Raw genomic sequence first — 23395 nt, 5'->3', positions numbered from 1 at the left:
TCACAGAGGATGAAACTACCCTCGAACAATGTAGTGTTCAGTCACATTGAACACACTCATACAGTGATGCTGTCACCTCTACTACTTCTGTCACCTTCAGGGCAAACTACAGATGCTCTAGGTACTGCTCCTCATTCTCCACTCCACAGCCCCTGCCCTCCTGTCTCTGTGGACATACTTGGCCATCTCCTATCAGTAGGGTCATGCAGTCTCTCCTCCCACTCAGATAAGACTGCTCTCCAGGCACCATTTCTCAGGAGGTCTCCTTTCTGCTCATGATGCTTGTCTCCCTTCAGTCCTAGAGAGCCTGAGGTTTCCTCTGTGCCCTGCTCCTTTCTCTGAGCCTTTCAAGCAATGCCCTCATTCTTGGAACAACATGTACACCCCCTTCTCTTGACCCTTCATTGTCCTGTCAAAACCGTTTCACCGCCTCCCCCCCGGCCTCAGCCTCTGCTGCACTGTCTGGGTCCTACAAAGGCCTCAGAATATCACTCTGGCAAAAGTGAAGAAAACTTGGATGGCCTCATCCCCACAGGCCTCTGGTCACATGGAGCATGCGACCTCAGATTGCTAGAAACATATTTTCCCTACACATCCCTCCCGTCCTCTGTGAAACAGAGAGAAAATGAGTAGAAGCATCCCAGTGTGCCAGGCTTGCATTCAGCAATGTTGTCATGGTAGTCAAGATGATCAGGCTCATAAAACCCACATCCCTGCTCTGTTTGGGTAGGGCAAGACCTCTATTGGCCAGCTGGGACTTCTTTTGGGTTCAATCTATAAAGGCTGGAATTGTGGTACATCTCTATATAGCCACCATCTGAGACACCACCACTATCAGAGATACCGGCATCCCTTATTGGAACACCACTTTGAGTCCTGGCTGCTCAGCTTCCAATCCAGGTTCCTTTTAATGATAATGGACCATCTCCCTGTCTCTCTTTTTCTGTCCCTCTGGCTTTCAAATAAATAAACAAATAATTTCAAAAGAATTTCTTAAGGATTGGCTCTTCTGGGGTAATACCTGTTCAAGGTGATGCCATTCTCTATCCTGTCTCAAACTGCTGGCAAGGCCTAAACCTCTATCTGTGCTGTCCTTGTCATGCTGGCTCAAGCTCATGTTGTCCCCACATGGGAACACCTGGACAGCCAGTCAGCAAGTCCATCGATTCCAGCTTACAAAGTCCTCACACCTTTGGGCCTCCACTTCACATCTCCGCTTCAATTCCCATGGTCTCTCCTCCCCAGTGAAATTCTGCCCTTAACACTGTGGCCAGCACACCCATGTGAATCAGCAGTTAAGATGCCTGGGGCTATTTGCCTAGTCCAATCCCACCTCTGCTTCCCATTCAGCTTCCTGTTACTGCACACTCTGGGATGCAGCCAGTGATGGCTCAAATACTTGGGCCCTCTGCCACCCAGCACCTGGAGTTTCTGGCTCCTAGTTTGTCCCTGGCACAGCCCTAGCTATTGAGGACATTTTGGAGTGAACCTGTACATGGGAGATCTCTCTGTGCATCTTGCTCTGTCTCTCCACCATTCAAATAAAGTGAAAACAAACAAAACAACGTTTATCAAATGCAGTAAGACTGGAAGAATCCTGCCTGTGTCATGGCATCAGGAGGATCACAAGCACTCACAGATGGCAGGCTCAGGACCCGTGCTTTCTGAGATTTGCTCCTCTTGCCCCAGGTGGAGCACTGAGAGGGTTCTTCCCTGCATGTGGGAGCAGGTATTGGATTCCTGCTTGTTGTCCCACACCTGACCTAAGGGCTCTCAGTAAGTGTATACTGTGCCATACCGGTGGGCCCTACAGGGATATACAACGACTAAGCACCAAAGACTCCTAGGCCAGAAGTCCCATTGGATAACATGGGACTCCCGCCCCCATCACCTACGAGATTGCAGAAGAGAAAGGAAGCTCACTAATTGAGAGGTTAGCAAAGCAATAATCTCAGATCTCATGACTGTCCAGCTGGAATCCTGCAGTCATCCCAAACAATCCTAACTGGCCCAAGGAAGCACAGGCTCTACACCCTAAGGCTGCGAATTACCATCCACGCCATCTCTGCTGTCCCTTTGCATCCACTTTTCCTTCCTCCCTGCCAGATTTTCTTTTCTTTTCCCCCCGACTCACTGTCATAGTGGGTCTCAAGTATCCAGGGAGCAGAGCCCAGCCCTTCACAAATACAACCAGAGGTCCCTGCCTTCTTTAGGGTGTGGCTTAAACACAGTTCAGGGCCAGGGACAGTATCTAAGCCCCCCAGTCCCTTGCCAAGTCCTGCTTGTCTCTCCTGACTGGGTCAAGAGAGGACAGTTGCACTTTGTCTGCTTTGGCGTTCAGCCTTTTCTGAATGTGCCAAGGTTCATAATTCCCCATTAATTTGGGTGCAGCATGATGGCCAAGTAACAGCTCTCAAGTGGAAGGCAGCTCCCAAATGTCCGACTAAGTGCATAACTCTAACCCGTCCACCTGTCCTCTGGGTTTTGGGCAGTGGGTTTTGCAAGGCCTATCATGCTTTGGCACTGCTTACTTGATGACAAACAGCAATCCAGCAGGACATTCTCAGAGGCTGTGACATTTCTAGAATGGCTCTGGAATGCAACTTCTGCTTTCACAGCTCAGCTGCCTTACAAGAAAGCAGGAGAATATGACACTGTGAACACATTAACCCTGGCATGCAGATGTGAGGCTGTGGAATACGCTCCATGGGTGGGCTTCAGTACCATTCTAAGCACCTTGCAATTCATGCAACCTATGGTCTGAGCTTCTGCCAATGGGGTCACATACCCATCAGGTTCACAGGACCATGCAGCTGGTATCACAAGCCAGAGTGTGGCAGGAGTGGGAGGACAATTTAGATAACGGTTGGGATTTTGCATATTCTCATCAGAATTATTACAGCATACATGGTTGCCTTAATGATAACAGGCACAGACACAGTGACAACAATAGGAGTGATTTTGTATCCACACACTCTTTACTACCGAAAATTTCCTTAGTCATCTCCCCAAAACTGCATGCCCCACATCTGTGGATTCAACTAACCAAAAATCAAAAAGTAGTAAAGAAAAAGTGTGTGGAACATGAACAGATTTTTTTTCTCTTGTCATTGCTCCCTAGAAGACAATATAGCTATTGACACAACATCCATACTGTGATAGACATTATACGTTCTCTTGAGATGATTTAAAATATGCAGGGTTATATAGGAACACTGTCCCCATATGTGTAAGGAACTTGAGCCTCTGGATTTTGGTAGTCACAGCGGGGGAGCAGGAAACCATGAATCAATCTACCACGGAGCTCAAAAGGCAACTGTGTATTGCAGTATCTCAACAGCCATTGGCTGGGTCAAAGTTTGCTCTGGACAAGAAATCTCATAAATCTACCTATGTCTTTCCTGTGAACACTTATGTGTACTATCCTTTAAAATAAACACTGGAAAACAGTTTCAGGAAGAGAAAAACCACCCAACCTTCCCAGCAAGATGCTTTTTACTTCTTGCTAAGAGAGAAAAGCATTCCTCTTGCCAAAGGGAATGATCACATAGCCTCAAAGCAACTTCCCTTTAACTCTCCACTTGCTAGGGGATATTTGTTCAGAAGATTACTCAGAAATGGATCTCTAACCCAGCAGATAAGATGACCACAATTCACATCAGAGCACCTAGGCTTGATTACCCAACTCCAAGTCTTGACCCCAGTTTCCTCGGGAAGGCAGTGGTGATGGCTCAAAATCACCATGTTCCTGCCTCTTATATGGGAGACCTGGATTTCACTTCTGGTTCCTAGCTCAAGGCTCAGGCCAATGTGGACATTTAGGGAGTGACTCAGCAGATGGAAGCTGGTTCTCTCTCCCTTTCTGTCTCTGACTCTGAACATAATTCTTAAGGTTATTTAATATATGTAGAGCATATTACTTTGTTCAGAGATAGGGCAGCCTGATCCATCATCCTGTAACAAAGACCCAATGGGCTTTAGAAGCAGAGCCATGCATTAAACTGCCAACCTGCACCTGACTAGCCGGGCCCTCACATCCCCACTTATACCATTACCTTCACTCACAAGCGTGTACAAGGTTCAAAGATCAATTATAACGTCACCTTGATTATGTGAGTCACTACAAACAAGACACTTCAGTTCTCCATATGACAACAACTTCACATTTGCTCAATGCAAATAAGGAGCCTAACTCCCAAAGCTGTATCAAGAAACAAAGCAAACAGTGCACAGAAGACTCGGTCAAGGAACACCAAGAGGCCCTTGGACGTTAGCTCCTGGGCTCCTGGGCACTGCTTCGGAGAACATGTTCATTGCAAGGTGAAGGCCTCACCTTCTGTGCAATCATGCTGAAAGCAGGACCCACATTTTCCACATCTCGTTGGGATAAGGCCTATAGAATCTGGGCCTATAATGAAGCTGTCATGCATAAGACCAGCTCACTACTTTTTAAACTCCTATACTCTAGTTCTTCTGAACTTCACTGACTCTCTCCAAAACTCACCCCCATATCACTCCAGTAAAAGACAGGCCAACTGAAGGAAGGGGGAGAAAGGGACCGTTTGAACTTCACGAAAGCATCCCTTTCTACCTTTCTCAAGCTACAAGACGAAAAAAAGCATGGCCTTGACAGAGATGGCAGGACAGTTTCTAGGTAAAGGGATTTATATAGCTTACTTTAAAAACCAAATCCAGGGACTGGCATTGTGGCAAAGTTTCATAAGCCACTGCTTGCAATGCCAGAATCATATGTCAGATCACCAGTTTGAGTCCTGGTTGCTCTGCTTCCAATCCAGCTACCTGTTAAGGCACCTGGAAAAGCAGCAGAAAATAACCCAAGTTACTGGGCCCCTACCCCCGATGTGGGAGACAGAGATGGACTTGCAGGCTCCTTGCTTTAGCCTGGTACATCCCCACCTACCGCTGTCATCTGGGGAATGAACCAGCTAACAGAGTATCTCCTTCCCTCACTAGCATTCTGTCTTTCAAACTTAAAACTTAAGAAATCTTAAAAATAAATAAATAAGTAGAGCCCAGCCCTATAGCCCAGTGTCTAAATGCTTGCCTTTCATCCACCGGGATCTCATATGGGCATCAGTTTGTATTCCACTTCACATCCAGCTCCCTGCCAGTGGTATGGGATGGCCCAAAGCCTTGGGATCCTGTACCCATGTGGGAGACCCAGAAGAACCTCCTGGCTCCTGGCTCCCTGCTTTGGATTGGCTCAGCTTCATCTATTGTAGCCACTTAGGGAGTTAACCAGCAGACACAAGATCTTCCTGTCTGTATCTCCTTCTCTCTGTGTATCTGCATTTCCAATTTAAAAATTAATAAATCTTTTAAAAATAGGTCTAATCAGAAGATTCTTGTATGTGAATATGAAATATCAAACAGGAGTTCAGGAACTTAACAGGATTTTAAGAAAAATTATGAGGTGCTGTCACTTTATTGATAAGCTTATAGATACACACAAGTTCCTCTTAGGTTTTAAATGCGCAGAATCAGCATGATTTAATGAGCCTGCATCCTACTTCCTTCAAAGGATAGTTTACACTCAACAAGCAGTTGGATCCACTACCACACCCAAAAGAAAATGAAGGGGAAAACACATGAGACTCTTGGATTCCAATCTTCAGAATAATGGCTTTCAGAACAAAACAAAAACATGTATGCTTGTCATTTTTATTAAATATGGTTGTCCAAGGTATTGGTACTGAAGACATCTGAAAAATAACTCCACCGTGATGCCTAAGGAACTAGAGTAAACAAGCAAGCAGCAAACTCATGCTCCATAGGTGGCAGCCCAGCAATGGTGCTCGGCCGGAATGATGGCAAGAAACAGTGCAATAAGTTTTTCTGGGACAGGCACTTCCTATAGACAGAAGTTTCCAGACACAGAGACCCCAGCTATATCAGCAGCACAGCAGTAGAGACTGGACTCAGCAGGGGTTAAGCTAGCCGTGAAGGTGTGTCCCACAGCTGTGGGGCTGTCTACCCTCACCCAGGCCGTAGCCTCTAGCGAATGCCTGCCGCTCTACAAGCATAGGGGAAACAGGTAAACACAAGGGTAGCCGTTTATGCAACCCTTTCTTGGGCAATGAGGTAACTGAACAGTTGGGCTGGTGATTATGTAGCCTTGAAACACAGAGAGAAGGACACAGGGGGCTCATCTGTGCAGAGGAAATGTTCCACAGGGTGTCTGTGGTTTTTCTCAAAAGCAAAGCAGAAGTCAGATTTCTCTTCAGGTTTCAGATTATCAGTACATTTTAGCTTTATTGTCACCATTATTCACTTCATCCATTTGAAAGGCAGCAAGACAAAGAAAGAAATATCTTCTATCCACTAGTTCATTCCCCCGAAACTCCTGCAATAGCTGGGGCCGGGCCAGGCCAGAACTAGGAGCGTGGTTCAATCCAGGTCTCCAACATGGGTGGCAAAGATCCAACTGCTGGATCCATCACTTGCTGCCTCTTCGGATGCTTATTAACAAGAAGCTGGGACTGGGAGCAAGCCAGAACTGGAACCTAGGCACCTCAATATAAATGACAGCATCCCAAATGGGCTATTTTTTTTTTTTGAAAACTCAGATAAAAAGAGAAGAGTCACTTCCCAAGTGACTGTCCTTGACTGCCTTCCCAGGCCACAAGCAGGGGGCTGGATGGAAAGCAGGGCCACCGGGATTAGAACTGGCACCCATATGGGATCCTGGCACATACAAGGTGAGGACTTCAGCTACTAGGCTACCATGCCAGGCCCCCAAATGGGCTTTTACCTGGAGTGCCAAAGACCTTTTCCCCATTTTATTATTCAGTGCTTCACATATATGATATGGATTCATACAGACTTGATGGAGGAATATTCTAGCAAGCTACGCCCTTGTTTGTGTACAACATGCAAGTGAGCCATGGGTGGAGTTCGATGCTTTGACCACATCTGTGAAAAATACGTAAGTCAGAGACACCCATGAGCACTCCACCACATCAGCAAACCCTGGGAAGAGGATAATGCTGGAAGCAGAGGACATAAAGTGTTTGGAGCTCACCAATCTATGACCCAGTGTCTGCACCACAGAGCCCTAGGCAGAAGAGAAGGGCCCAAGGACTCCTTGATCTCAATGGGATATTTTTTTAATCTATAAAATAAAATTACCAAAGAAATCAATTTTATCTAAATTCAGTAACAAAAGCATTATTAATCCATGAAATAATAACGTATGTGTTTATTAATACATTAAGTCACTCCCTAGCAGCAGGTGTAACTGGCACCATCATGTCCAACTAGTGGTAAATTATATTTCAACATATCTGTTAGCCAACTATAATGTAATATGAAAATACTGGCTATCATCCATCGGTGACAAAATCAAAAATTACTGCCATTGGACACTGTCATTCGAAAGTGAAGGGATAGTTGCATTTTGGCTAGAGATCAGTGAAGAGAAGCTGTAGAATTTTCCACATAAGCTCACGGGTCCCTTTGAAGCCATGCACAGTGGTTCACCACAGTTCTAGTGACACAACAACCTGCTTTTGTCCTGCAATAGTTTGGATGCAGTTTGTCTTCCACAGATACATACACTGACAGCTTGCTCTCCAAAGTGTTGACTTTGAGACAATGGAATCTTTAAGAGGTAGAGCAGGGGTTGGTGTGTTGGCTCAACAGGCTGATCCTCTGCCTCACAGTGCCAGCATCCCATATGTGTGCCAGATCATGCCCTGGCTGCTCCACCTCTGATCCAACTCTCTGCTTGTGGGCTGGGAAAACAGTGAAAGAAAGCTCAAGTCCTTGGATACCTGCATCCAAGTGGGAGACCCAGAAGAAGCTTCTGGATCTCGGCTAAGGATCAGCTCATCTCCAGGTATTGTGAGCATTTGGGAGTGAACCACAGATAGAAGATCTGTCTCTGTCCCTCTCATCTCTCTGTAAATCTGCCTTTCAAATAAGAAATTCATTTTTTAAAAAATTTATTTGTTTTTATTACAAAGTCAGATATACAAAGAGAAGGAGAGACAGAGAGGAAGATCTTCCATCCGATGATTCACTCCCCAAGTGAGCACAATGGCCGGTGCTGTGCCGATCCGAAGCCAGGAGCCAGGAACTTCCTCCAGGTCTCCCACACGGGTGCAGGGTCCCAAAGTATTGGGCCATCGTCCACTGCTTTCTCAGGCCACAAGCAGGGAGCTGGATGGGAAGTGGAGCTGCCGGGATTAGAACCGGCGCCCATATGGGATCCCAGCGTGTTCAAGGCGAGGACTTTAGCCATTAGGCCATGGTGCTGGGCTCTCAAATAAGAAATTAAAAAAGAGGCAGATCACTCCTGTGATTTTTCAAGAATGACAAGGAGATCCATAAATGAACCTTGATCCAGCAAGAGCAATAAAACACATGGTGGAGAAGGTGGGGCGAATCTGCACTAGGAAGAGTCCACCATCCAGGAGTGTGGGTGGGAACTGGAACCCAATCTCTACTCTTCTCCCTTAATCTGCCACATCAATGAATGCATCTGTTTGCTTTCTTAAAAAAAAAAAAAGTTAGTGTTAAAAGTATGAATCCCAGCAGTACCACCTGGAAGATGGGTTTCAAGACCCCCAAAACCTGATGATGTTCCAGTCCGGTATTTAAAGTGAGAAAGTTATTTGCATAGAACCTAGCAAGTCTTCCTAGCTACTTAAAATCAATTCCATAAAACCTAAGTTAATGCACATACTTTGTAATTAGCTGTTACACTATATTATTTAAGGAAAAAAGGCAAGAAGGGACAAATCTGTCCAAGATAAGGACAGGCACAATTTTCCTTTGAGAATGTCCAACCTGAAGGTGTAGTCCACGGCCACAGACACTGTGATACAGGGGACTTAGGCATTTCCCAGAGCTGAGTTCCAAACCCTCTCAGCCTCAAACTCCCTCCACTTCAAGTACATTTCTAACATCCCTTCACGCTACTTCATGTTCTAGATACACCACTTGCAATCCAGTTCCCTGCTTCAGGTCCGGAACACAGCGGAGGATGACCCAAGTTCTTGGGACCCTGTGCCCATCTGAGAAACTGGAAGCTCCTGGCTCGTAGCTTCAGATCAGCTCAGTCCTGGCCGTTGCAGCCATCCAGGGAATGAACCAAAAGATGAAAGATCTTTTTCTCTGTCTCTCCTTCCCTGTAAATTTATTCTAAGAATAAATCTTAAAGAAAAAAAAATTTTTTAAAGGAGATGCCATATTCCACATTAGAGAGCCTGGGTTCAATTCCAGGTTCAATGTCAGCTTCCTTCCTGTTCATGCAAGTCCTGGGAGACAACAACAATGGCTCAGCTAGCTGTGTTTCTGCCACTCGTGTGACAAGCCTGAGTTGAGTTCCCGTTCAGCCAGGACACTGAGCGCACTGGGCCAGTGACCATATCAAGGACAGCACATGCTCTATTGCTAAGAAACTCTTTTAAATTAAAATTGCAAAAATAATTTGCTTGTATGTAAGTGAGATCTAGGCTCAAGCTTCGTTTGACTGTGATTACCTAGTCCGACACTGTCACAGAAATGATTTTTACGGTACACAACTGTTCCACCCAAGATGAATGTTTAGTGTCCATGGTGCCCGTAAAACAAATGCTATGGCATCTCTAGATCTAAAAATCGCCTGCATGCATTTCTGCACTGGAGAATCCGGGGCTGGACCAGAGTCCTCTCCCTAGATCCCAGCCCCTGTCTACTTCCGGGCGAGCTCAAACTGTGGGGTATACTAGCCAAAAAAGGGGAACCAGCATTTCAAGAGAAAAAGCAAATGTGTTATATAGTGAACTCTTACCCAGAGTTCTGCCCTTGGAACAAGAAAAGCAGGAGAAGGTAAAGGGGAAGCTGGCAGCTAGGCAGGCTGCTGGCAGAAGGGTGCAGGGGGCTTTGAGGGTGACTAAGGCCTTAAGTCCTGGCTGTTGGTGGCTCCTGGACCCCCTTCCCAGTCTGTGGGTTTCAGAAGAATCCTTGTGAAGTACAGAAATCCAATCACCAGCCACCCTGAGTGATGGTCTACACCTCCACGTCACATGTCAGCACCAGCAGAACTGCTGGGGAGAACCTAGTGTTGCAGTGACAAAGAAGGCACCTTGTTCTGGAGACACCCCTCAGTGCTTCCCTAAGCTCTTCAGGCTGCAGTTCAAGGTCATTTTGGTCGACTCTGACTTCACTGTGGAATGAGCCAGTGACCACTCTTCACTCAACCTTTCAGACTCAGACTCTGAAGCCTTTTCTGCCTCAGCTTGTTCTCATCAATCCTCTGAGTCACACATTATAAATAACAATGGTGTCCTTCCCCGTTGGGCTTGGAAAATGGAGGGAGAGGAGAAATGTGGCCTTTGGAGGCCTAATTAAGTTTGAGTGGGGAAAAAAATAAGACTTTTTTGAAAACCTTCTCAACTATTTTGAGGCTCGGGAATAATACCATCCTAATTCTTAAATGTGGTAATAGGAACCAGAGGCCAGCAAGGTGTTCCGAAAGAAAGTCAAGATGGCAGTTCTGCCTCTCTCACTAATGGAGTCCATTATATCACTAAAAAGTCACTGCACGAATCTAATGAATAAATAACTAGCACTTCAATGGAATTTGTGTCTATTTTAATTCCAGTTAGTTTCCCTTAGAAAGCCCTACCTAAATTAAAAGAGGGGCTTCACACTAGATAAAATGAAATACTTTAGAAATTCCTAAAGTTTCCTATCTAAGCCAATCAGCCATAATAGTAAACAGGAAAAACCTTTTTTAAGCAAATAAATATATATCTATTTGTTTTTGGATTGATTTTATTTGAGACACAGATGGACAGAGTGAACTCTTGATCGACTGATTCACTCGCCAGATGTCTACACTAGCTGGGGTTGGGCCAGGCTGAGGCTGGTGCCAGGAACCCAAGCTAGATCTCCCATGTAGGTGGCAGTGACCCAAGTACTTGAGCCATCATCTGCTGCCTCCAAGCGTATGCAGTAGCAGAAAACTAGAATCCAGACTAGAGCTAAGACTGCGATCCAGGCACTCCAATTTGAGTTGCAGGCATCCTAGGGGACATCTCAATGGTTGGGCCAAATGCCCATCTAAACAACCTAAATGTAATTGTTGAACTAAGTAAACAGAGAAGAAAGTTTGAGTATGACACAGGAGAAGGGTCAGGTTTCACATCCGCCAGACTTGTTCATGCCAGGAGAGCTGATGCATGGTAACATCAACCCGGTGCAGGCCAAGAGAACTAACTCTGCTTCAAGGCACAGATAGGAAATGCCTTCCGCTCTGCACGGGAAATGCAACCTGTGTCACAATCACTCTCCCTAGCCACAGGAGATGATGGCAGATAGTTGATGAGGCGAGAATAAGTGTGTTGCTTGGTGAAGTTGGTAAGATTTGTAAGACTAAAAGGGAGGGAAAAGGGCAGACATAAAGGGCAAAAGGGAAAGTACAATCTAAGAGGAATATTAATGAACTGTAACAACCCCAAATGATCTTTAAAGGGATATGAAAATTACCTCTTGTATATTCAAACATCTGATGTGAGCTGTGTTTCAGTAGCAACTCAGTGGCTTAGAACAACAGGTGCAGGACTGTACAGGTTCAACAGTGGTGCTAGATCCAGGCTCAGGAGACGGAAGGCAGCATAGTCAGATGGTCCAGGATGGGATTATTCAGAGGACCACCCGGCTAACCCCGCTGGGCTAGCCTGGACATGTTTTAATGAGCCCCACTGCGTGAAAGACACTGGGAAGCAACATGTGATATTTTTTAATGCTCTGCATACAGAATTTGTTAGTACCCCACCAACCAGAATGCAGGCTTTTAGGAATGTCAATTTATATTTCCTGGTTTTGTCCCTTAGGGTTCTGTGACAGTGGGAAAGCTTCTTTCACTCCTCGGTTTCCCGGCTATAATAATCTCATTGCTGACAATGGCCTTAACATGGACGAGTGTAAGTACGCAGCTCCAGGTGTGGCTGTAGGAGACTGCAAGTTTTATTTAGCTACCAATGTGTTCTGCAAGCAGCTGCAGAACAGTGGAGGAGCAAGCAAGCAGGTACATTTCTTAGACCAGTAAAATCTCTCTACAAAAATAGACTAGAGTGTTTGCATACAGTAACGAACCATTTTCTTACAAAGTGTTTTTAGAAGGCAGAAAAATGGCCCACAAAGATGTCCATGTCCTAATTCTACGGAAGCTAGGAATATGCCACTGGAAAGGGCAGATGGGATCAATCTAAGGACTCAAGATGGGGGGATTATCCCAGATGAGCCTGGTCACTCTAATCTAATCACACAGATCCTTAGAGCCGAGAATGTTGCCACACTCAAGCAGAAGAAGCTATGTGGCAGCAGAAGCACAAGGGCTCAACTTGATGTGGTTGCTGTTGAAATGAGGGGCAGCAGCCTAGGAAGGTGTGCAGCCCCACAGGTAGGGGCAGCCTTTTCACCAAGAGGCACTTAGCTATTATAACTTGGTTTGTGGGCCAAACAAAATCATCAACTTGGGCCCAGCACAATAGCTCCATTGACTAAGTCCACTCCTTGCAAGCACTGGGATCCCATATCGGTGCCGGTTTATGTTCTGGCTGCTCCACTTCCTATCCAGCTCCCTGCTTATAGCCTGGGAAAACAGCAAACAATGGCCCAAGTCCTTGGGATCCAGCACCCATGTAGGAGACCCAGATAAACCTCCTGGCTTCGGATTGGCTTAGCTCCAGCTGCTGCTGCCATTTGGGTAGTAAGCCAGCAGATGGAAGATTTTTCCCTCTGTCTCTCCTTCTCTCTCTGGATCTGCCTTTTCAATAAAAATAAATAAATCTTCAAAAAAAACCCACAAAATATCAATAAGCCTACCACAGATGCATGGATTTTTGATGCTGCTGTTGCCTTGGCAGGACCACACCAAATGACTGCCTTCTATGGTCTTCAGGCTCCAGGATGGTTCACATCCCTACTCTAGAGACTGCCAAAGACAAAGAAACAGACATCCCCCAAGGGGTATCTAGGAGGAAGACACCTTGATCTTACCCAACAAGACCCATATGAATCTCTTGCTACCTACAGAATCCAAAGTAAAACTGCGTATTGCTGAAACTATTATTTTGTGGTCATTTGCTACAATAACAATAGGACAGTGTCATGCTCCCACTAAAATCTGACAAGGAAGAAAGAGAAAAGGCACTCTGGAAGCCACTGGGCTGAGATGAAGAAACTTTGGACCTAGGAGAACACTGAGCAGGCATGGCACAGAAAATGCAAAGTCAATGAGAGCAGCAGCTAGACCAAACGCAGTAAGGTAGATGGACCAATGCAGTATCTTGGAGAATACACTCTGCTGCACTTCATGGAAAAGAGTAATGAAATCATCTACAATATCTCCAAGAACTCTGCACCTGTAGCCCCAACACATAAGTAGCAGGGGAAAGTCAAATAACAAAAATCCTTCTCCAGACCTTCTTCAGAAGACTTCAGTTAACTGATGGCTGCTCCTCATCTGTAGAGCCAATCCTGATCACTCTTAACTTTTTCTTCCAGAATCCCAATTTGCTGACCTTTGAAGGGCCCATGAACATGTTCAATGTGAGAGGGGAAAATACCTATTAAAATTTACTAGGGCCTGGTATGATAGTCCAGCAGCTAAAGTCCTGGCCTTGCACATGCCAGAATCCCATATGGGTGCTGGCTCTAATCCCGTTTGTACCGCTTTCCATCCAGCTCCCTGCTTGTGGCCTGGGAAAGCAGTGGAAGATGGCCCAAAGCTTTGGGATCCTGCACCCATGTGGGAGACCCAGAAAAAGTCCCTGGCTCCTGACTTCGGATTGGCTCAACTTTGGCTCAGCTCTGGCCATTGCGGCCACCTGGGGAGTGAATCATTGGACAGAAGATCTTCCTCTCTGTCTCTCCTCCTTTCTGTATATCTATCTGGCTTTCCAACCAATAATAAATAAATCTTTAAAAAACAAGTGTCTACTAGCTTATTAGAAAAGAGAGAATTCTAATAAAGCACAATAACTAAATAGGACTTCAAATCAAGGGACACAGCTAAGAACAGTCTTAAGGGTCAATGAACGAGGCTGGGGAGAACAAGCATGCTAAGCCCAGCCAAGCAACACCACTAGCAGAACCCCCGGGTGGGAGAAGCTAAGTGATGGGATCATCCAAGACAGGAAACATTGGAAACCCAGAGCACACAAATAACCCAGGTGTTGACAGCCAGCCATCTGCAGAGAGACCTCACTTGCTGGGGTCAAAGCTTACTCCCGTCCACCCTGCCCAGTGGATCTTGTGACTGCAATGTGCCAGGCTCTGCTTACTGGACAGCTCCATAGTACTGACGGAGCATTGTGGAAGGCCAGATTTTTGTAGAACAAACTAGTGGTTGGGGGAGTGAGATAGTGGCGGGGGCAGAGTAGGGGAGGACCGTTCTTACTGGTGCTCCCCGGGCACCCGAAATGCAATAAGGAAATAGGAATAATGAATCTATGCAAGAAAGTTAATCCTGTTAATCCTATTTACTCAAGAATTATGTGTGTACACGCAGGAAAGACTGCCCATGTAACAGTCCCATCTTTAATCTGGCAAGATAATACAAGTTTAACATGCCTAAAGTCCAGAACACTCCCAAACCTGACAGGTGTTTAAACATCAATATGGAGAACTGGAAAATGTCACACCTGATCACAGGCATCTAAAGTTATTATAAAATTATGAGGCCATATGCTTAAGTATATTGGAAACATCAGTGAATTCAGTGTTTAGACTTGGGTCCCATCCCCCAAGATAACATCCTGCAAGTATTTCCCTAAATTTCCAAGATCTGAAATGCTTTTGGTCACACATATTTTTGGGTAGGCAATACTCAGCATGTGGTTCAAAATCAAATGAAGGCAGAGGAGGGATGATGTGCCACGTCAGCCCTGGCTAATAGGAGCCAGAAGTTTGTTAAGGATGGATGGCAACCTAGGGAAGCTTATGGGATCTGAAGCTGTGTCTCCAAAGGTCTTACGCACGGCCAGGGACATCCCAGGACGAAGGTTCCCAGGGGTTGGGGACAGGGGGACTGGAGGACAGCTCCCTCTGTCTGTCCCAGCCTCCCCACCTGGTGCCATCTTTTAGCATGGTTTCTCTAGAGAACCACAGCAGAGGGATGAAGGAAGCACATGAAACACAATACTAAGAAAGGTGCCACAGGAAAACAGAAACATCACACTCGGAGGCAGGCAGAAGCATCTTTAAACTAGATGCATATGAGAACGAATCGGTCATTTAGAAAACACATCCACATGAACACTCGTAAATAAAAGAAAAAAAGAGTTGGAAATAACAGATGGGTCTAAAAAAAATAGCAGCTGCCAGGGGACTGACAGCAAACAATCTAATATTTTTTCAATGTAGGGTTTCCACCAGGAAGCAGAGGGTTCCTGGGAATGGGCAGGGGGCAGCATAAACAGCTCACCACGCCCCCCAGGGTGCTGATCCAGGTAACCACAGGACTCCAGCAGCCTGGTCACCTTTTCCTCTTTGAAGCTCAATTTCCCAAGGGGGGGGGGGGGGTCCCTAGTGACAAGCAGGCTATTTAGAAGCCAAACATAAAGGCATAGCCTTTCTCCTTCTAAACATACAGTTACACATAACAAAGAGATGGACACACACAGGTTGGTTCTTAGGCAAGTCATTTTGGCTCCCTACTAAAAAAGGGTCCCCCGACCGAACAAACGTATTTTCTCAATCTCTTCTGTTTTTTTTTTTTTTTTATAAGCCAATAGGAGAGTTAGTTTATTTACTTCTTCTGCAACTCTTTTGCCACACATACAGAATGAAACAGTAGGACTGAATGGATCTTTGGAGCTCATTCAAGTTCCCCATTTCTTTCCAACATAAAGAAGTGAAGCCAAGGGTCTGGTGCCAGGGCATAGTAAACTAAGCTTCTGCCTGTGGCACCAGCATCCAAGGTAGGCACCAGTTCAAGCCCCAGCTGCTCCACTTCCAATCCAGCTCCCTGTTTGTGTCCTTAGGCTCTTGAACTCACATGAGAGACCTAGAGGAGACTCCTGGCTTCTGGCGTTGGACTGGCTCAGCACCAGGCGTTTCACCCATTTGGGGAGTGAACCAGGGGATGGAAGATTCTTTCCCTCTCTTCTGTGTGTATCTCCTCCCTGTCTCTCTGCCTTTCAAATAAAACTAAAAATAAGTCTTTAAAAAGAAAAACAAAGAAACAAAAAGAAGTGAAGCCCAGCACTGCACTGTGGGCTGGACTACTGTTTCCTATTTGCTTTTTCCTTTGTAAATGAACTTCCATACAGACGCTGACAAGATCTAGACATTAAACTCCTTGAGCAACTAGCAACAATTTATTAACCAGAAAACTTCAGAGCCAGGTGGGGGAGACCACCCTGGGCGGGGTGGGGGTGTCTCAAGTACTCCAGGGCACAGAGAAGAGAATAAAAGGGTGGCAGAAGTGGCTCATTGGAATGTCCAGCACGGAAATTCCAGAAAGTCTGGGGGACCTTGGAATCAGCAGAGCATTCTGCTGTCTTCCAAGGTACTCTTTTTGGACTTCTAAGACACAACTCTGAGACTCCTGCCAGGAGCCCCCGGCCCCGTGCCCACCTTGCATTCCTACAGAACTGACTGAAACCTGTGTTCCTAAGACGCACAGAATGAATAAGAATGCGATGTCAAATCGAAGCCCAGACTGTAATCTAAAAAAGTCAGGCAATGTAAGAAAGGAAGCACTCACACAGAAGGACACAAGTGGTTTGGGTCCTTTGATGCGGGGATGAGACAGCGATGGGCCACACCAACTCCTCCTGGCCACCCCATTCTGAGGTGACGCTGGGTGTAAGCCCACTGAGGGCTCCAGGGGACACAGACACCAATCACTCCACATTGCCTTCCAGTATCATTGCTACAAATAAGGTGCACCTCAGTTATCAGTTGTTGATAGATTGCTCCTCCAGCATCCAGGGCGGGAAGGAAGCCCTGGCTTTGCCGTTGCCACCTGCCACCTGGAGCAAGTCCTTCACCCGCAGTGTCTCGGTGACCCTCTGAGAAAAGAAGGGATCTGAAGGGATCTCCTAGACCCCAACTTAGAAACAAAGTGCTGGCTAGGACAGAGCACCTGAGTCTTGGTCCTCACTCTGCCACCTGCTAGCTGTCTGGAGCCTTGGCCAGATTTCACAACCTCACCGTCTCCCTGTACAAAAACAGAGTGACGGGAACTCTCAGCGTTACAGTGAAAGCACATGGCACAATGGAAGCATGAGAAATGCCGTCAACTAGAGAAACCTTTCATCCTCCTTACTTCGATGTTCTCACCTGCCAGTTCTTCATGCTTTGGCAAGACGTGATCATCAGCACAGCACACTACCTTTGGGAGAACCGGGGTCCGAAACACAAAGGAACCCCAAAATGATTAGAGCAGAACCATGTCTATGGGAAACGGAACAGCCTTTTTACCAGCTACCGGAGTCTGTACACAGAACCGCACTACGAGGGCCCAGCACAGAAACCGCAGAAGGATACGCACAAACGAGGCTGTTTTCACTCCAGAGGAATCTTGAACTAGGCTCCAAGTTAACAAGCCAGTCTACTGGGAAGTGTTACTTAACCTCTGCCAGTAACCAAATCCTTCGGAGCACATCTCACTCCCGCGGTCACAGGCTACAGGGTAGAGAAGGACTCCACAGACCTTCTGGGAGCCAAGGGGCAGCTGGCAGTGGCACAGGCCTGGCAGTGAAGGTGACAAAGAAACAGAGCCAGTTTACAGGAACAGCTGCTTCCACCAAACCCTGCCGTTCCCCCACCGTATGTGCCCTGCCTGTCTGCATTTCTGAGACTGGACAAAGAGCCCAAGAGGAAATCCCTGTTCTCCTTCCAGAAGGTTCTGTGTTTAGCCAACAGATCTGCGGGATTTCAAAGAAGGAACTCTTCAAACCCCTCCCCCACGCACATGCCATCTTCCAGACCTTTGGCTGAGTCAGAGAAGGATGTATTTGAATGGTGGAGTGAAAAGATAGATAGATAGATAGATAGATAGATAGATAGATAGATAGATAGATAAATGAATTTAACAAAAACAGCCCAAAGAGGCAAATACACAGTTCAAGTCACAACTCCTGCGCTGAGAGCATGGATACGGTACTCGGGCTCCTGGGAGCCACACTGGCAGCTTTCCAGGAGCTATTAGTTTGCATTAACACACTGGAAGAGAAGGTTAGATAAATTAAAAGTGAGAAGGTAATTTAAAAGAGGGATGGCTCCATACCCAGCCCCATCCCTGGGCACAATGCAGTGGCAGATGTCGGATCAATGCTCACGAGGATGCCTGTAGCCAGGGTCCCAGCTGTGCAGCACTCGATCCGTCCATGCTGACACAGCCTATAAAACACAGTGCAGAGATCTGACTTAGACTGGACACTTCAAGAAACTTTACCAGTTGGGGGAGATACTTAATTTCCAACAGAAATTTCAAGGAGAGCTATCTTCTGGCAATTAAGAACGCCTCTCCAGACTTCAAAAGCCACTATTAACTTTAAAGGCAGCCCAGTAAAACCTGTACTGACAAGTTCCAAAGGCTTCTTTCTCACCCTAAATTCTCAACTGTCACCCCCACAGCAAACACTACTCTACCCCCACCCACCAAATATACGATAAGTGCCTCCCTTGGTAAAGAACTTCCATTCTGGGCCCGGCACGGTAGCCTAGTGGCTAAAGTCCTCGCCTGGCACAAACCAGGATCCTGTATGGGTGCTGGCTCTAATCCTGGCGGCCCAAGTTCCCATCCAGCTCCCTGCTTGTGGCCTGGGAAAGCAGTGGATATCAGCCAAAGCCTTGAGACCTTGCTCCCATGTGGGATACCCGAAAGAAGCTCCTGGCTCCTGGCTTTGGGTCAGCTCAGCTCCAGCCCTTGCAGTCACTTGGGAAGTGATTCATTGGATGGAAGATCTTCCTCTCTGTCTCTCTTCCTCTCTATATATCTGACTTTCCAATAAAAACAAATAAATCTAAAAAACAAAACTTCCATTCTGGAACACATACCCGTTCATCCATCAAAACTGGCCACCAGCTGTTCACGTGACACGAGGATCCTTGCCCAGATGCCAGCCTTCCCCCACAGCAGACCTGAGGCAAAGCCCACAGCCCAGGCTTTGCCAAGAACTGGCCTGACCCCACTGAAACATCTTGCCTGGAGCTCCTAGGAGCAGGGGCGTACACATGAAGTCAGTGAGAGAGGAAATAAGCCCTCCAAGGAGGTGAAGGGGAGTGGGTCAACACTCCAGAGCAGTGACCACAGAGGGCATGAACTCAGCAGCCGGGACCTCACTCATGACTACTCTCTGGAATTTTCCAGACACTGGTCACTGCTTGTCCCCCGTCTCCATGAACCCTGCGTGACTCTGCATCGACTTGGATTCTGACATGTGCGGAACGTCCGTCAGGCAAAGCCGTGTTCCACATGGATGTGGGATGAGCACTGAGCAGCCACACCTCTCAGGGGGAGTCGCCACAGCCTTCCCCACCTTGGTGACAACCACAGGGGACTCTGATATTTTGGTACTTTCAGAGGCCAGCTGGGCAGAAGGCTGCTGGGTTATTTTTAAACTGAGCAAGCTGAATGGGAAGAGAGGGGAAATCTGAATTCCTAGGATCTCTCTTGGTGTCCCTTCAAGAACACTGCATATGCACACGCATATGCACAGGCTGCTTATGAGAACGCACAGGGATGCGAGGCTATATATAAACGAGCACAGCCATCACGGGTCCAAACACAAAGCCCTTGAAAGCACACCGCTCCAGGGATCAAAAAGCCCTGGAGCTGCTTGCTGGGTGACAGGGGCTAGCAGATCTGGGCAGAGGGATGGAACGGAGATGGGGCGGGGGTGCCTCGGAGTAGAGGCAGAACCTGCAAAGCTGCAGACCAGGACTGCACACTCCTTGTCCGGGAGATTCCAGTCACAGGCATCCCAAAGCCAAGAAGGTAGGCAAACAAAGGAGGAAGAGAAAGAAAAAAGAACAGATCTCTGCCCACGCACTCAGTTCTGCCACCATCAGGTACCCAGTACAGCAACATCATCTCCTCTTCTCTCAATGCCCAAAACTAAAGTACCTCTGGGTTTTCAGGGTTTTGCCACTTCAGGTGCACTACATGGGCCAAGATTTTAACTGAAGAAAAGGAAGATTATCAGAACTCTCTAGCCCTAACCCTGAAGGGCGATTGGTGACCATTTCAGGTCAGATTCTATTTCTGAGCAGCATCACTGGCCACCACTGGGGTGTCTCTCCGTGTTAAAACCCAACCCAGGGGCTCAGGTGCTGGCCAGGACCTGGAGGAGCACAGCCCAAGACATTCGCTCCCCTTGCCGCCCCACCTGGATATGCGTGTACAATGGCGGAAAAGTCACCTTCCCTCTCTATCCCCTACCTCACCCCCCGCAACACACACACACCTGTGAGTTCCTCCTAGCCCTCACAGAGGAAGACATCCAGCCTTCTCCATCAGGGCCGCCAGAGCGGGTGAAGGCGGCTGCATCCAGCGGCGCCCGTCCTAGCTAAACGCCTGACAGTGTCAGGAGACAGGAACCCAGACCCCAACTCCAGCACCTCTGGAAACCCGCACATGTATCGCGCGATTCCCGCAACCCTGGGACACCCAGCACCCAGTGGGCGTGCCAAAAAAGGCTGAACAAGGCAGGCGCCACCCCTTCCCTCTCTTCACGGTGGCGAAGAAACCAGGGCTTTGTGTGTGACAGCCGGGAGTGTGTGCGCGCGCGAACGTCCCAGGGCTCACACACCCCCTTCCACCACCCGGCTCTGCCAGCTGGGCTCTCCCCACCACCACAGGCTGCGCACTGCCAGTGGGGCCACGATGCTGACAGCCATGCCGCCAAGGCCTCTGGCCACCATAGATGACATCCACGCCCCCGTGCCCAGCAGTGGAGGCGGCCACGGGGAGCAGCGCTCGTGGCTGGGCAGATGCAGGGCAGGGGCCGGGAATGAGGGTGAGGGTACTGAGGAGCGCCAAGGGGTACATGCAGTTCCCCCCACAACCCACGCAGCTCCCACCCTCCAACTTTGCGAGCTGCAGAGGGGCCAGGAGGAGAGGGCCGGGCGGTTGGCGACTGGGCAGGAAGTTCCCAGGGCCGCACTGAGCATGCTCTCCCGGAGTGTATGTGTGTGCTCCGCGGGTGTGGGCTCTGCGCCCCGCAGCCTCGGGGAATGCGCCCGTGGGGCAGCAGTCCTGGTCGGCAGTCTCTGAGGGATGGGGCACCCTGAGATCTCGGAGAACCCCTCAACCCCGGCCCGGCTCGCACCACCCACCCGCTGCATCTCTCCTCTCCAGAGCACCGAGGCCAGCCTTTCTCCTTCCTCCCAAGGGGCCCATGGCCCTGCGCGCCCTGCGCCCTCAGGTCCCAGGGACATCCATTCCCTCCCCAACCCAAGCCCAGCCCGCAAGCAACGTGACCCCCAACCGGTTCCTCCGCAGCCTCAGAACCCACCTGCCACCCCTGGCCGCCCGCATCCAGCCCGCGCAGCCCGCACCACCTTTGTAAAGCCCAGTGTCCCCCATGTCACAGGGCCTGGGGAAGCTAGGGAACTGTTCTAGCCTCCCCTCGGGATAGGCTGCCAGGGGCAGGTGGGCGCCCCCCAAGATGCACCCCTCCCAGGGTCCTGCAGAGCAGCCTCCGCTGGCGCCGGAGCACCCACGCAGGGCTGCTGTGGGGTGGCGGGTGGGCGGAAGCTCCCAGCCGCGCAGCCCGGGGTGCTGGCTCTCCCCGCCCGCCCTCGGCCCCCGCGGTCCCCTCTGCGTGTGCATCCCCGGCCCGGATGGAGAGAGCGCTCCGACGCGGTCGCCCCGACCCCGCCGGCAGCTCCTACCTCGTCGCCGAGCAGCAGCCGGAGCGGCCGCCGGGGCCGCCGTGGCCGCGGCGGGACGCGGGGTCGCGGCGCCCCGAGCCTGCGGCGCGGCTACCTGGGCTGGACGCGCCCGGGAGCCGCAGGGCCGGCGCGGAGCGGGCCGCGGCAGGGACGGTCTGCAAACTCCCAGCCCTGGCGGGGCCGCGCGCAGCCGCGTCCACACTCGGCCCGGACGCCCCGCGGGAGCGCTCCTTCCCGGGCGCGGGGCACCGGGGCCCGGGAGCAGGCGAGCGCTTGGGTCCGCAATTGCTAGCGAGCGTCCGCCACCCGCAGACCTCTCCAACTTGTCTGGCTTCGGAGCTCGCGGCTCCGGGAGGCAGGGATTCCGGCCAGGGACGTTGGGCAAACTCCCCGCCCTCCCCCGGCCGAGCGCTCAGCCAATTCGGAGCGCGCCAGCTTCTCAGGGGCCGTCTGCAAACTCTCAACTCCTGGCGAGGAGTGCTTGCCAGCCTTCTGATTCCGCAGCCCAAAAGAAGACGCCGAGGAGCCCGACCGTCTGACCGTGACAGCACCTAACATCCGACCAAGGTCGGGGACCAGTGCACCTGCTGACAGCCCGAGGCGGCCTCTGGAGTTGGTGCGGAACGAGGGACCTCCCCTCAGGGAAGCCCAGGGAGATTTGCGCCTAGGGCTGCAGTCAATGTTAATAAACACCCTCCTTTGTGGAGTGGATTATATAAAGCCGTATGAGGTCCCACGACCCGGTTCCTGGAACTTTGAGTGGGCCACTTCACCGTTCGGACTCAGCTTCTAAACGTGAGCGTGATAAATGCTGTTTCCTAAGGCCGATGGTGAAGATAAAACTTCCTAAAAGTGCTCAACCAGACCCAGTGCTCATGGGAGTTCCATAAATAAAACCCACTGATCGTTCCCTGCCTTTCCCCCACGTGGATTTTATGAACACTCTGGACTTTGGTCACTCTGTTTTAAACTCAAAAAATAAACAAATAGACAAAACATGTCATGCCCTCCCTGAAGGTACTGTGAAGCCACTTAGAGATTGCAAAAAGCAGTATAGATGTAAACCTGCACGGAGGCATGAGGGGGTTGGTGGGTTGCCTAGCGGTGGACATGGTAAGGGACATGACCCCAGGAAATTGCCAGTCCTGTAACTAGTCCTACCTCCAATCCCAGCATTGAGAGTTCATGTCCAGGTACTCCTGACCCTGCCTGCAGGATCCTTCATTTCACTGTCCTTTCTGGGGCACCCTACTCTGACACTCACTCAGTGTGTGTAAGGACTGACATCCTGGAAGGTTTCAGAACCCAGCAATGACTTCCTCCCTCCCTCCCCAAAGCTGCGAAGGAATGGCTAAGGAGTCCTCAGCTGAAGACTTCATGCCAGCTCAAGGCTCCACCTGCCTTGGGTCAGTCCTGCCTTGAACTCAAGCCTCCAGGGAGTGCCTATGAGACTTTCAGATCCAGTGAACCCCACAGTCCCAACCCTGGGGCCCTGCGCTGTCAAGAATTGTCCAAGACGTGCCTGTGAACCACA

At 49.1% G+C, this 23395-nt stretch overlaps 1 protein-coding gene across 4 annotated transcripts in view; it reads right to left on the bottom strand.

Annotated features, from left to right (window-relative positions):
- The window catches only part of MGAT5 (alpha-1,6-mannosylglycoprotein 6-beta-N-acetylglucosaminyltransferase), a 340039-nt gene extending 317830 nt beyond the window's left edge, over positions 1-22209 (bottom strand). For all 4 annotated transcript variants that reach the window (XM_058664413.1, XM_058664415.1, XM_058664414.1 and 1 more), the window contains exon 1: positions 21862-22209. The gene's annotated coding sequence lies outside the window, so the exon portion shown is untranslated. The remainder of the gene's footprint in view (positions 1-21861) is intronic.
- Positions 22210-23395: the final 1186 nt, after the last annotated feature.

The sequence above is a fragment of the Ochotona princeps genome, chromosome 5, assembly GCF_030435755.1.
Source record: "Ochotona princeps isolate mOchPri1 chromosome 5, mOchPri1.hap1, whole genome shotgun sequence".
NCBI classification, from domain to species: Eukaryota; Metazoa; Chordata; class Mammalia; order Lagomorpha; family Ochotonidae; genus Ochotona; species Ochotona princeps.
This window is presented reverse-complemented; position numbering and strand designations above follow the sequence as displayed.